This window comes from Biomphalaria glabrata, chromosome 5 (assembly GCF_947242115.1).
Source record: "Biomphalaria glabrata chromosome 5, xgBioGlab47.1, whole genome shotgun sequence".
Taxonomy (NCBI): Eukaryota; Metazoa; Mollusca; class Gastropoda; family Planorbidae; genus Biomphalaria; species Biomphalaria glabrata.
The window spans coordinates 47,639,919-47,651,209 of record NC_074715.1 but is presented as its reverse complement, the minus strand read 5'-3'; the positions used below and the strand labels follow the sequence as shown (position 1 = coordinate 47,651,209).

General features: G+C 33.4%; 1 long non-coding RNA gene across 1 annotated transcript; it reads left to right on the top strand.

Moving 5' to 3' along the window:
• The first annotated feature begins 304 nt into the window (after positions 1-304).
• Positions 305-8,314, top strand: LOC129926471 (uncharacterized). Its single transcript, XR_008778147.1, has 2 exons — positions 305-2,566; positions 7,823-8,314. It is a non-coding gene; the product is annotated as an uncharacterized LOC129926471 (long non-coding RNA).
• Positions 8,315-11,291: the final 2,977 nt, after the last annotated feature.

Sequence of the window (11,291 nt, the reverse complement as noted above, 5' to 3'; positions counted from 1 at the left end):
TTACAAGATCATCTGTCATCATCGAGAAGTTATTATTATAGCTTTTATATAGCGCTACTTTCATGCTTATAGCATGCTCAGAGCGCTTTTGGTCCAATCTCTTTTGTGGACCAGTGGGTGGGGGGGGGAGGGATTATCTAGGAGTTGGTTTTCCGTGCTGCCTTTAGGCGCTCAGTAAACACAACTCTTCCCGAGTCGGGTGTCGAACCTCGAGACAAGCGCACTTGGCCTTTCGACCACGCTTCCCACACAGAGTTCATAGAAGTCTAATTCATAAAGTGCTGGTTGTGAGTGTGTATTGTTAGACACCTTATTTATATAGGTTAGTTATTTTAGTTATTTAGCGACGCACCATAGTAGACGCATATTGAACGGGACTAGTGACGTTTGGGATATGTTGGGTTAGAGACCGAAAAATCAGTTAGCGATATAACATTACAGGGTAACGACGTGTTTAGTGACAGAGACTTCTACTGTGGCCTTTTATCAGAATAAATCCATGTGAACTTGTTCATCAGTGTTGACTACATCTCTTCACTTGTTAAAAACAGATGTACTTGTTTTTGTCTGACTTGTTGGTCAACTACACGTAATACACCCGAACAATTACACCCAAACGATTGCAGAGTAATTGGTTGACTTCAGGACAGCCTGAATAAGCAACATCACAGTGGCGACCCCGAACCTCGAAGCCGGACCCCTGATGAAGCTGAACATCGAACCGGACCTCGAAGCAGAACGTTTACTCAGGTGAGGGTCGTGCACTCGAAGATATAAGATTTCATCGGAGTACGGCTGAACACAGCATCATCGCAGAGTGACTTTGTTCTAGATCTACATGTTCTTGATCGCACGTTCAACGAGCCGTTAACTCAGGGTGACCTTCGTCAGGACAGTAATCATCGCAACGTCTGGTCTACTTAACCAGTATAGTATCAAAGCCTGATCTTCATATGCTGTATCGACCTACAACCAGAGAAACCGTTCATTCATAACGGGTGAGAGATCGTTAGTGAACCTGTTGGACATATTTTTTCTTCGTCATAGGAGCCACATCGAGTATCAAGTTTTACCTCGCCAGTTCGAGAAGGACAGTTTGCCCGCTGTCAGAAGTATTGTGAGTACTACAAGTTTGGTAGCTAACTAAATCGAAATCGCTCTGTCGTCTTACCCTTGGAGAGATTATTGTGGAGCAGTTTGCTCATTGAACCGGTTGCTTGCCACGTTTATAACGGTCACTGTGTTTAACCTTTGGAAGGTTAGTGAAGTAATCTTTATTAGTACTGAATATTGATATATTTAGTATTCGTCGGTCTAGACCATACCTAGACTTGTTAGCAGTGAAGTTGTGGAAACAGCTACATCCACTTAATTTCGTTGTAAAAACCGTTAATCGTCTAACGGAACGTCGTCGGAGGTGACCTTGGTTTCACCTAGTCTACATTGGACAGTTTGGTCTAGTGAAGCAGAGTACAACAGCAAACTTCGTCGTACTACCAGAGTAGCAGCAGAAGCAGTGAACTATTTTAGAGAACCGTTATTCGTCAGCCCAGATCAAGTCATCGTCAAGAAAGTCGTTATTCGTCAGCCCAGATCAAGTCATCGTCAAGAAAGCCGTTATTCGTCAGCCCAGATCAAGACATCGTCAAGAAATTCGTTATTCGTCAGTCGTCCAGATCAAGTTGCCGTCAAGAGACTGTTATTTGTCAGTAGTCATCTACACAAGTCAAGTCATCGCCAGAAGAACCGTTAACCTATTCGTCAGTAACTGTGTACACAAAGTCGTCGGAACTACACATACGGTCATCAACAGTCGTCAAAGAAACTGGAACATTTTGCTGTGGCATATCAGGACATCTGTGGCATTACGTGGGATACTGGTAGCACCGGAGAACAGAGTCAGAACTGGAAGAGAGGCAGTGGAATTTGTTGTGATCTAGCATATTCGGGAGTCCGAACAAAGGGATCTTTCTTATCAAAAGCTAAGTGCCATTTTTCTTATTAGTATATGTTTAGATTGCCCTTAGAAATAGATTTTGTCTAAATTTGGTACGTTAGCCTGAGTAAAATCAGGTGGTGCGCCTTAAAACCCGTCGGGGTAGAAGACGTAATTTAGATGAAAAGCTATATTATACGTTTAGAGTTGTAATTTGTTTTGTTTGTGTAAACGTCATATCCGTTGTTGCCTGGTTACTTCGTGACGTCATCATTGTGTGCCATATTGTCATATCCCAACCCATAGCGATAGTCTCATTTTAATTATTTCATTTGTTGATATTATTTTAAATTATTTATTTTTATTAATTTAATTAGATCTGTATTTTTTTTCACTTAATGATAGAAAGTGCGGGTAGGATTCTTTTACTGTGAATCAGACTAAAATAATTTTAGTTTGAGCGGTTAAAATCAAATATGATTTTGCCATGAGAATAATGCCGAAACTGGCTATGTAGTCAAACACTGTCGTCTGGCTAAATATAGATCTACAAATTTTGTACATCTCTTTGGTACAATTAAATCATCTAGACTCTAATTTGAAATATTATTAATTGAAAGATGAATGAAGGTAGTACATTCTAGATATATATATCTTGTTGAAGATATATTTGACATTGTATAAACATATCTGTTTTATATGGTTAAATAGAACCATAATCTACTCTAGATCTAGACTCTAGACAGTCTTTGAATTTACTCTAAACACTTCACTGTGACTTCAGTCATACCAGATTTTAAAATTGATCATAGTTATTCATACTAGATCTAATAGTCATAGTGCTCTTGATAACTATAGATCTAAAAGGTATTATTATACATACTATAATATACTAGATTTAAATTTGTGTGATACTAGATCTAATATACAGATTTGAATATAACTCAGTCGACTCAGACTAGATCTACACATTTACTAAATCTATAGATAGAGACATAACACTTAAAACTGGTATAAAAGTGTGTAAAAACCTAAATATAAAATAAATTTAAAGTATAGCCATAACCAATATAGGCTAAGTAAAATATATATAAAATATAAAACACAATGGCTACATCATCATATGTGGACCTTAAGGAGGTTAAGGAAGCAGCTATGCAGGATGGAAAGGCCATGGAGCTAAAAGGAAAGGACTTAGCAGCTTATGTACAGCAAGTTGTGAGGGAAGAAACGGAACGTCAAAGACAGAAAGAAGAGATAGAAAGGCAAGACAAAGAAAGAGAAAAAATTAGAGAACATGAAGCCAAAATGGAGAAGATGAGATTGGACGCAGCACAAGCCAGAGTCCAAACTGAACAAGGAAATAACACAAATAACTCAAATAATTATACCACTCAAAGAGACAACCCTAATTCGCAGACATGGCTAAAGAGAAAAATACAAAGTTTTGATGAACAGAAGGATGACATTGGTGATTTTCTGAAAAGATATGAGGCAAAAATGTCTACATTTAATATGCCTGAAGAAGAATGGTCTGAAATACTGATAGACTTTGTTCATGGTCAAGCTCTAACAATATGCCAAAATCATGACCATCATATTGATGATAGCTATCAAGTTTTAAAAAGAGAGTTATTGAATGCCTATGGTCATAATGCTACAACTTTTAGAAAGAAATACTTTGACAATATACCATCATTAGGAATAGAACCCCAAACTACTATTAATATGGAAAAGGATTTTTTCAATAAGTGGGTAAAATTAGAAAAAGTGAATAGCTCTTATGAAGGATTAAAAAATTTTATTTTAGTGGACAACTTTGTAAATAAATGTGATCCTCAATTACAATCTTTTATTAGAGAAAGAAACCCAAAAACTATAGATGAAATAACAGAGATAATGAGAGTATACAAAAATGCCTATCCAAATAAACCATTTTCTGATAGAGATAAGAGCAAAGTAGATTTAATAGGATACACCAAAGAAAATGTTGATAGAAGTAGAAATAGAAACAGATCAAATAGTGGAAATAGAAAATATAGTGAAATAACCTGTTTTAAATGTCAAGGAAAAGGTCATATAGCAGCTAACTGTAGAAGAGGGAATAGTAGGTCTGGAAGTAGAAATAGATACAATGAACAAAATAACAATAGATATAGGAGTAGAGATAGGAATGACAGGGGAAATTATAGAAATAGGAGTTACAGTAGGGAATACAAAAATAAAGGTGCAGATAGGATATATTTCATGGAAGGAAATAGGAACAATTTTGCAGTGTACCCAGGGTTTGTAGATAGAATTCCGGTGGAATTAATCAGAGATTCAGGTTGTAACACTTTGGCAGTAAAAACTAAATTTGTCAAACCTCATTGGTATAAAGGGTTTACTAAGAAAGTAGAATTAGCAGATGGCACCGTAAGGGAATTTAAAGCTATAAGGGTGTACATTGAAACTCCATTTTTCACTGGTTATTGTGATGGCATTGCAATACCAGAAATGAGATATGATATGTTAGTAGGAAACATAAAAGGAGTTAAAGAATGTTCTAGAAAAGAATTAGAAGACTGGCAAAACAAATACAAAAACATAAGACAAAATCATGGAAACATAGAAACACAAAATATAACAAGTATGGTAATAACAAGATCAATGAATAAACAAGATGAGAAACAGGAAAATACAATAAATGTAATAAGTAAGGATGAAGAAAAAGAAACCAGTAATGTAATACAAATAGAAAATACAGATATTAAGGAAAGAGAGATAGAAAATGAAACACAAAATAGTCTTGAAACACAAATATCTCAAAGTGAAAAAGAAACAACACCCACATTTGCATTAGAACAAATGAATGACAATATTATTGGGAAAATTTATTCAAGAATATCAGATAAAAACAATAATAATCCAATGGAGAAATTTTGTATAGAGAATAAAATATTATTTAGACAAACAAGTAATGATAACAAGAAAATAAAACAACTTGTCTTACCACAGAAATATTGGAAAGATGTTTTAATCATGACACATGATAATAATTTAGCAGCACATAGGGGAGTAAAGAAATGTTATAGGAATTTGTCAAAACAAGTATTTTGGCCTAAAATGAAAGCAACAATCAACAAATACATAAACTCATGTGACATATGTCAAAAGAGATCTAACAAAAGCCTAGTGAATAAAGCACCTATTCAAGAAATGGATGAACCTACAGCACCATTTCAGAAAGTATCTATTGATTTAATAGGTCCTTTAATTCAAACTGAAAATAATAACAAATACATTCTAACAGTAATAGACATGTTTAGTAGATACCCAGAGGCAATCCCATTATCAAATACAAGTGCAGAAAACATCATTAATGCCATAACTCAAAAAGTAATTACAAGACATGGTATACCTAAAATTATATTGAGTGATCAGGGATCTCAGTTTAAGTCAGAACAATTTAAGAAATGGACTAAACAATACAATATACAACACATATACTCTTCGGAGAGTAATGGTTTATGTGAACGATATGGTGGTTCATTAAAAAGATCATTAACAAAGATAATTCAGAATAATCAGAACAAGTGGGATCATTACATTAACTATGTACTATTTGCTCATAGAAACAACATCCATGAAGCAACACAATTTTCACCATATGAAATAATACATGGAAGAAAACCTAGAGATGAATTAGATGTGTTTAAAGAAAATATAATAAGCAATGAGAATAAATTAAACAATGACAGTGAAACAACAATCACAACAGAATTGAAAGAAATATGGACTCAAGCATATAACAACAATAAGAAGTACAAACAAAGTGCTCATGAGAATCTAAATAAGAAAAGACAATTGAAAACACTAGAAGTAGGAAACAATGTATTAATATTAATAAATGACCTGAAAAATAAAATTGGTAAACAATGGAAAGGTCCATTTAAGGTGATAAAACAAATTAGTGATGTGAATTATCAAATTGAAATAAATGGGAAAATTAAAACATATCACATAAATAATTTGAAACTGTATCATGATAGAGAAGATGAGTTAATACAAAACATTCAGGAGGAAATAGAAAATACATTTTCAGAAAGAGAAGAATGTTTGATGATAATAACAAATGAAAATCACAATGAAAATGATATTAAGGAAATACCTGTAATAGAAACAAAAGAGAATCAAACTTGGCAAAAGATTAATCTTAATAATTTAACTAAGGAAAAGTCAAAAGATATAACTAAAATAATACAGGAATACAAAGAAATTTTTTCCAGTATACCAGGAAAAACTAATATTATTAAACATGACATTAAAGTAACAGATCCAAAACCTATCAAGCTTAAGCCATATAGAATACCGCTACATTTACAAGACAAAGTAAAGAAAGAAATAGACAATTTACTAGAATCAGGTATAATTGAGCCATCAACATCTCCTTATGCTTCACCAATTGTGATAGCCAAAAAGAAGAATGGAGATATAAGGTTATGTATTGATTATAGGAAACTTAACAACATCACAGAATTTGACCTATATCCAATGCCAAATATAGAGGATATTTTACATAAATTAAATGGAGCAAAATTTTTTACTAAATTGGATTTAACTAAAGGTTATTGGCAAATACCTTTAACAGAAAATGCAAAACCTTACACAGCATTTGTAACACCATATGGTATTTTTCAATGGAATTATATGAGTTTTGGATTAGTAAATGCACCTGCCACATTTAATAGAATGATGAACATGATAATTGGAAACAAAGAAAATGTTATTTGCTATTTGGATGACATATGTATTTTTAATAATAGTTGGGAGGAACATTTGGTAGATGTAAAAGAAGTGTTCAAAATAATAAAAGAAAGTGGACTTACAATCCAAGCAGAAAAAGTAGAAATAGGATTGGAGGAAATAATTTTTTTAGGACATAAAGTAAATAACAACATGATTAGCCCTATTGAAGATAACATAAAGAAAGTACTTAATACTGAAATACCTACAACAAAAAGACAAATTAAAAGCATATTGGGAATAGTAAATTATTACAGAAAGTTTATAAAGAACTTAGCAGAAATAGTGAATCCATTAAATGACTTACTTAAAAAAGGAAAACCTCAAAAAGTAGTTTGTAATGAGGAATGTGTGAAAGCTATTGACAGAATTAAAGATGTTTTTAGTCATAAACTAATATTAAGACTACCTGATAAAGACAAAATATTTTATGTCACAACTGATGCATCTGGTAATGCTATTGGTGGTTGTCTAATGCAGAACTATGATAACTTACATCCTATATTATATGTAAGCAGAAAATTGTCAGAGGCAGAGAAAAAATATAGTGTCATTGAAAGAGAAGCTTTAGCTGTAATATGGGTAATTACTAAGCTAGAGAGCTATTTAATAGGAAGGAAATTCATATTATTAACTGATCATAAACCTATTCAGTATATACAGCAAAAGAGCATGAAAAACAGTCGTGTTTATAGATGGTTCTTAGCACTACAGGAGTATAAATTTGAAGTGAAAGCTATTAGTGGATCTGTGAATATTGTAGCTGATCTATTGTCTAGAATGACATTGAAATGAAATAAGTTTGTAAATAAACTATGATTATATTGAGTATGTAATATATATTAATATATTGGCACCATTTATATGTTATGGAAAAGGGAGATAAGTAAATTTGATGTTAAGCATTTGAAAGTAAGTATAGATATTTTTTTTTGTATGAATCATTTCATATATCATTGATGAAAGTTAGTTCTATGGAAAAGGGTGAGTATAAAAGAAAAATGGACAAAAGCGTATAAAAGGGTGGTAAAAAAAAAAAAAAAATTATTGAATGTGTAAATAAAGTATATAATTGTTTTTTGAAATGTTGTATTTTATCAGATTACTGCCAGAGAAGAACACTTGTGATGTGTGACGTGCCCATAAGATGCCACATTTTCTTTTATGATGAACTGGGTACTAATGAAGATGATTTTGGAATGTTATGAACTGTTATGAACATTGACATGAATATGAGGAACTGTCAAGATGAAGATGTCAAGATGAAGAGATCAAGATTTTATGTTTGTGGTCTTCCCCTTAAATTGAAAATGCCCTTGTAAGACTTGACAGTAGTGGAAAAATATTGACATATTTTTTTTTTCAAGGGGGGGAGGAATCTGTTAGACACCTTATTTATATAGGTTAGTTATTTTAGTTATTTAGCGACGCACCATAGTAGACGCATATTGAACGGGACTAGTGACGTTTGGGATATGTTGGGTTAGAGACCGAAAAATCAGTTAGCGATATAACATTACAGGGTAACGACGTGTTTAGTGACAGAGACTTCTACTGTGGCCTTTTATCAGAATAAATCCATGTGAACTTGTTCATCAGTGTTGACTACATCTCTTCACTTGTTAAAAACAGATGTACTTGTTTTTGTCTGACTTGTTGGTCAACTACACGTAATACACCCGAACAATTACACCCAAACGATTGCAGAGTAATTGGTTGACTTCAGGACAGCCTGAATAAGCAACATCACAGTATGTGTTTTCGTGTGTGACTGTTGTTCGTATTTGCATCTTTCATGTTATTGTACAGTAGTAACGCTGAGATTGTCAATTGTAGTCAAACTGAATTTCCATTTGATTGGATCAATAAAAATTATCTAATCCTATCTTATCTTATCTAAGTGAAAATAAAAGAACATAAAAAAAAGGAACTCAGTGGATGGACTAAATCACGTTCTAAGAATTGGGCTAATTCTTGGAAAGATTTTTTATTTACTTCCGTCACCAGAGATTGCATTATGTATTGGCACTATACATACGAGTTGGAGTGACATAGTGCACGACAGATAGAGAAACAATAACAGTAAACGTTTGAACAAAGTTGTTGACATTATTTTGTTTCAGTATAGAATAATAGTTGAGTACAACCACTTGTCAGTAGAAGGAGATAGATAGAGAGAGGAATTATTAGAGAAAGAGAGAGATGAATAAATAGATACATGTTTAAATAAATACATTCAGTGCTGCATTTACCTATAGGCAACATAGCTTATAGCCCCCACTTGCTTGGGGTCCCCAAAAATGGTTTTAGAAAGATTGCCTTGCGTTGATTACAAGGGGCCTCATATCTCAAAAAGCTTAGGGCCTTATAAAGCCTACATCCGGCCCTGCCTACTTTAATAGTTGAATAGAACAGATACATAGAAACATAGAAGAAATACACAGATAAAGAAATAGATAGATAAAGAAATACATAGATAAAGAAATACATAGATAAAGAAATACATAGATAAAGAAATACATAGATAAAGAAATACATAGATAAAGAAACACATAGATAAAGAAATAGATAGATAAAGAAATACATAGATAAAGAAACACATAGATAAAGAAACACATAGATAAAGAAATAGATAGATAAAGAAATACATAGATAAAGAAATACACAGATAAAGAAACACATAGATAAAGAAATAGATAGATAAAGAAATACATAGATAAAGAAATACATAGATAAAGAAATAGATAGATAAAGAAATACATAGATAAAGAAATACATAGATAAAGAAATAGATAGATAAAGAAATACATAGATAAAGAAACACATAGATAAAGAAATAGATAGATAAAGAAATACATAGATAAAGAAATACATAGATAAAGAAACACATAGATAAAGAAATAGATAGATAAAGAAATACATAGATAAAGAAATAGATAGATAAAGAAATACATAGATAAAGAAACAATTGCTAGAGAGAGGGGAGGGTTGATGTAGAAGTCGGAGTAAAGAAATGACTCCCAAATGGAGTAGTTCAGCGCCGCAGTTATGTTTGCAGGGAGCCACAAATGCCAATAATGCATCCACTTGATTTTAGATTTTCTTTTCAGATATTGGCTCCTATATCTTTCAGACAAGGTGCCTGAGACAACATCGTTGATGCCGTGTTTACCCCGCTCTCTACCCATAGCGTCAACATAATCATTAACCTATACACTATTTCACTTTCATAGAGGGATATTCTTTAGTTTTTTTGTTTTTTTTTACCTTTACCTATCCCTGCTAGACCGTTGGGGCACCATTGGAGATTCGCCGACCGTCTTACTCCTTTCCTCTCTGTCTTTTGCTTTAGATAGAACCTCGTTCAACCGTCCAGTGTTATCTTCCCATCGCTTTCTCTCTCTGCTTCTTCTTCTTTTTCCTGGTACTGTTCCCTGAAAGAAGGTCTTTTCGAGCCCCGAACACCCCGTAATATGGGGTCAAAGATTTTTAGCTTGCGTTTTTTGTGTACAATAGTTAGCAGGTCATCGTGGGGTCTAATCGTTTTTTTTTGTTTGTGATACACAAAAATACATAAAAGAAAACAATTTCCATTGAGGTCCTACTTGAAAAGATCTTATTGTTGGTTGGGCATTATGACGACCTCCTGACCTTTATTAAAGGGCAACATGTCAAGAGGTATAATAATTTCATTAGACAATTCTACAGGATACAGTACCAGGAAGAAAAAGGGAAAAGATGAAAGACAAGTTCAAAGAATGGACAAGCGAAATTCAAATGACCGCAGAATGGGTAAAGGTGTAGGGGGCCGTGAGTGGTCAAAACATTACTTAGGTCGCCGCAACAATCTAGAAGATTTTAAGATATAGTAAAAAAAAAATTACCTTTCAGAAAGGGCAGATGATGTAAAGGTCATCCGTTTCTGTGGCCCACGGTTAACGAGGGTGTCATGTGGCCAGCACAACGACCAACCGCCTTAACTTTCCCCAACCAATGTCAGGTACTTATTAGAGCTGTGTTGACTCAGATTCGCCCAAAGATCCCGAAATGAAAAACCCCAGTCTTTACTCGGGACCCCGGATCGGACGCCAAGCGCTTCACCGCTCAGCCACCGCGCCACCTTATAAGATTTCTAAATAAGCTAAACGCTGCAACCAAAATCTTTGTCGAAAGACAAACACCAATAGGACACCAGCTCGAGAAAAACGCCCCTAAAGATTTTAAACATCAAACAAGCAAAATAAAAAAAAAAGTTTTTAAAAAATGCTTTTATTGAGTAAATGGAGAAGACCGTCCAATCTGTCAGTATTGCAAGGTTTATCTTTTGAAATATTTTTTCTATATAAAAACAAAATAATTAATTATTTACATCTAATTGGTTAACAAATTGGTTAGGTTTTAAATAGATTCATGTGTTGTCATGAACAAAAATTAATTCTGCATAATTTTAACTTTATCCGAGAAAAAATGTGTAAAAGAATTTACACAGACAGACAGAGTTGATATAAGCTTTGTAAAAACCTGTGTCGGTTTTAGCCTTTTACTTTTACAGAAAAGATACAAGATACCG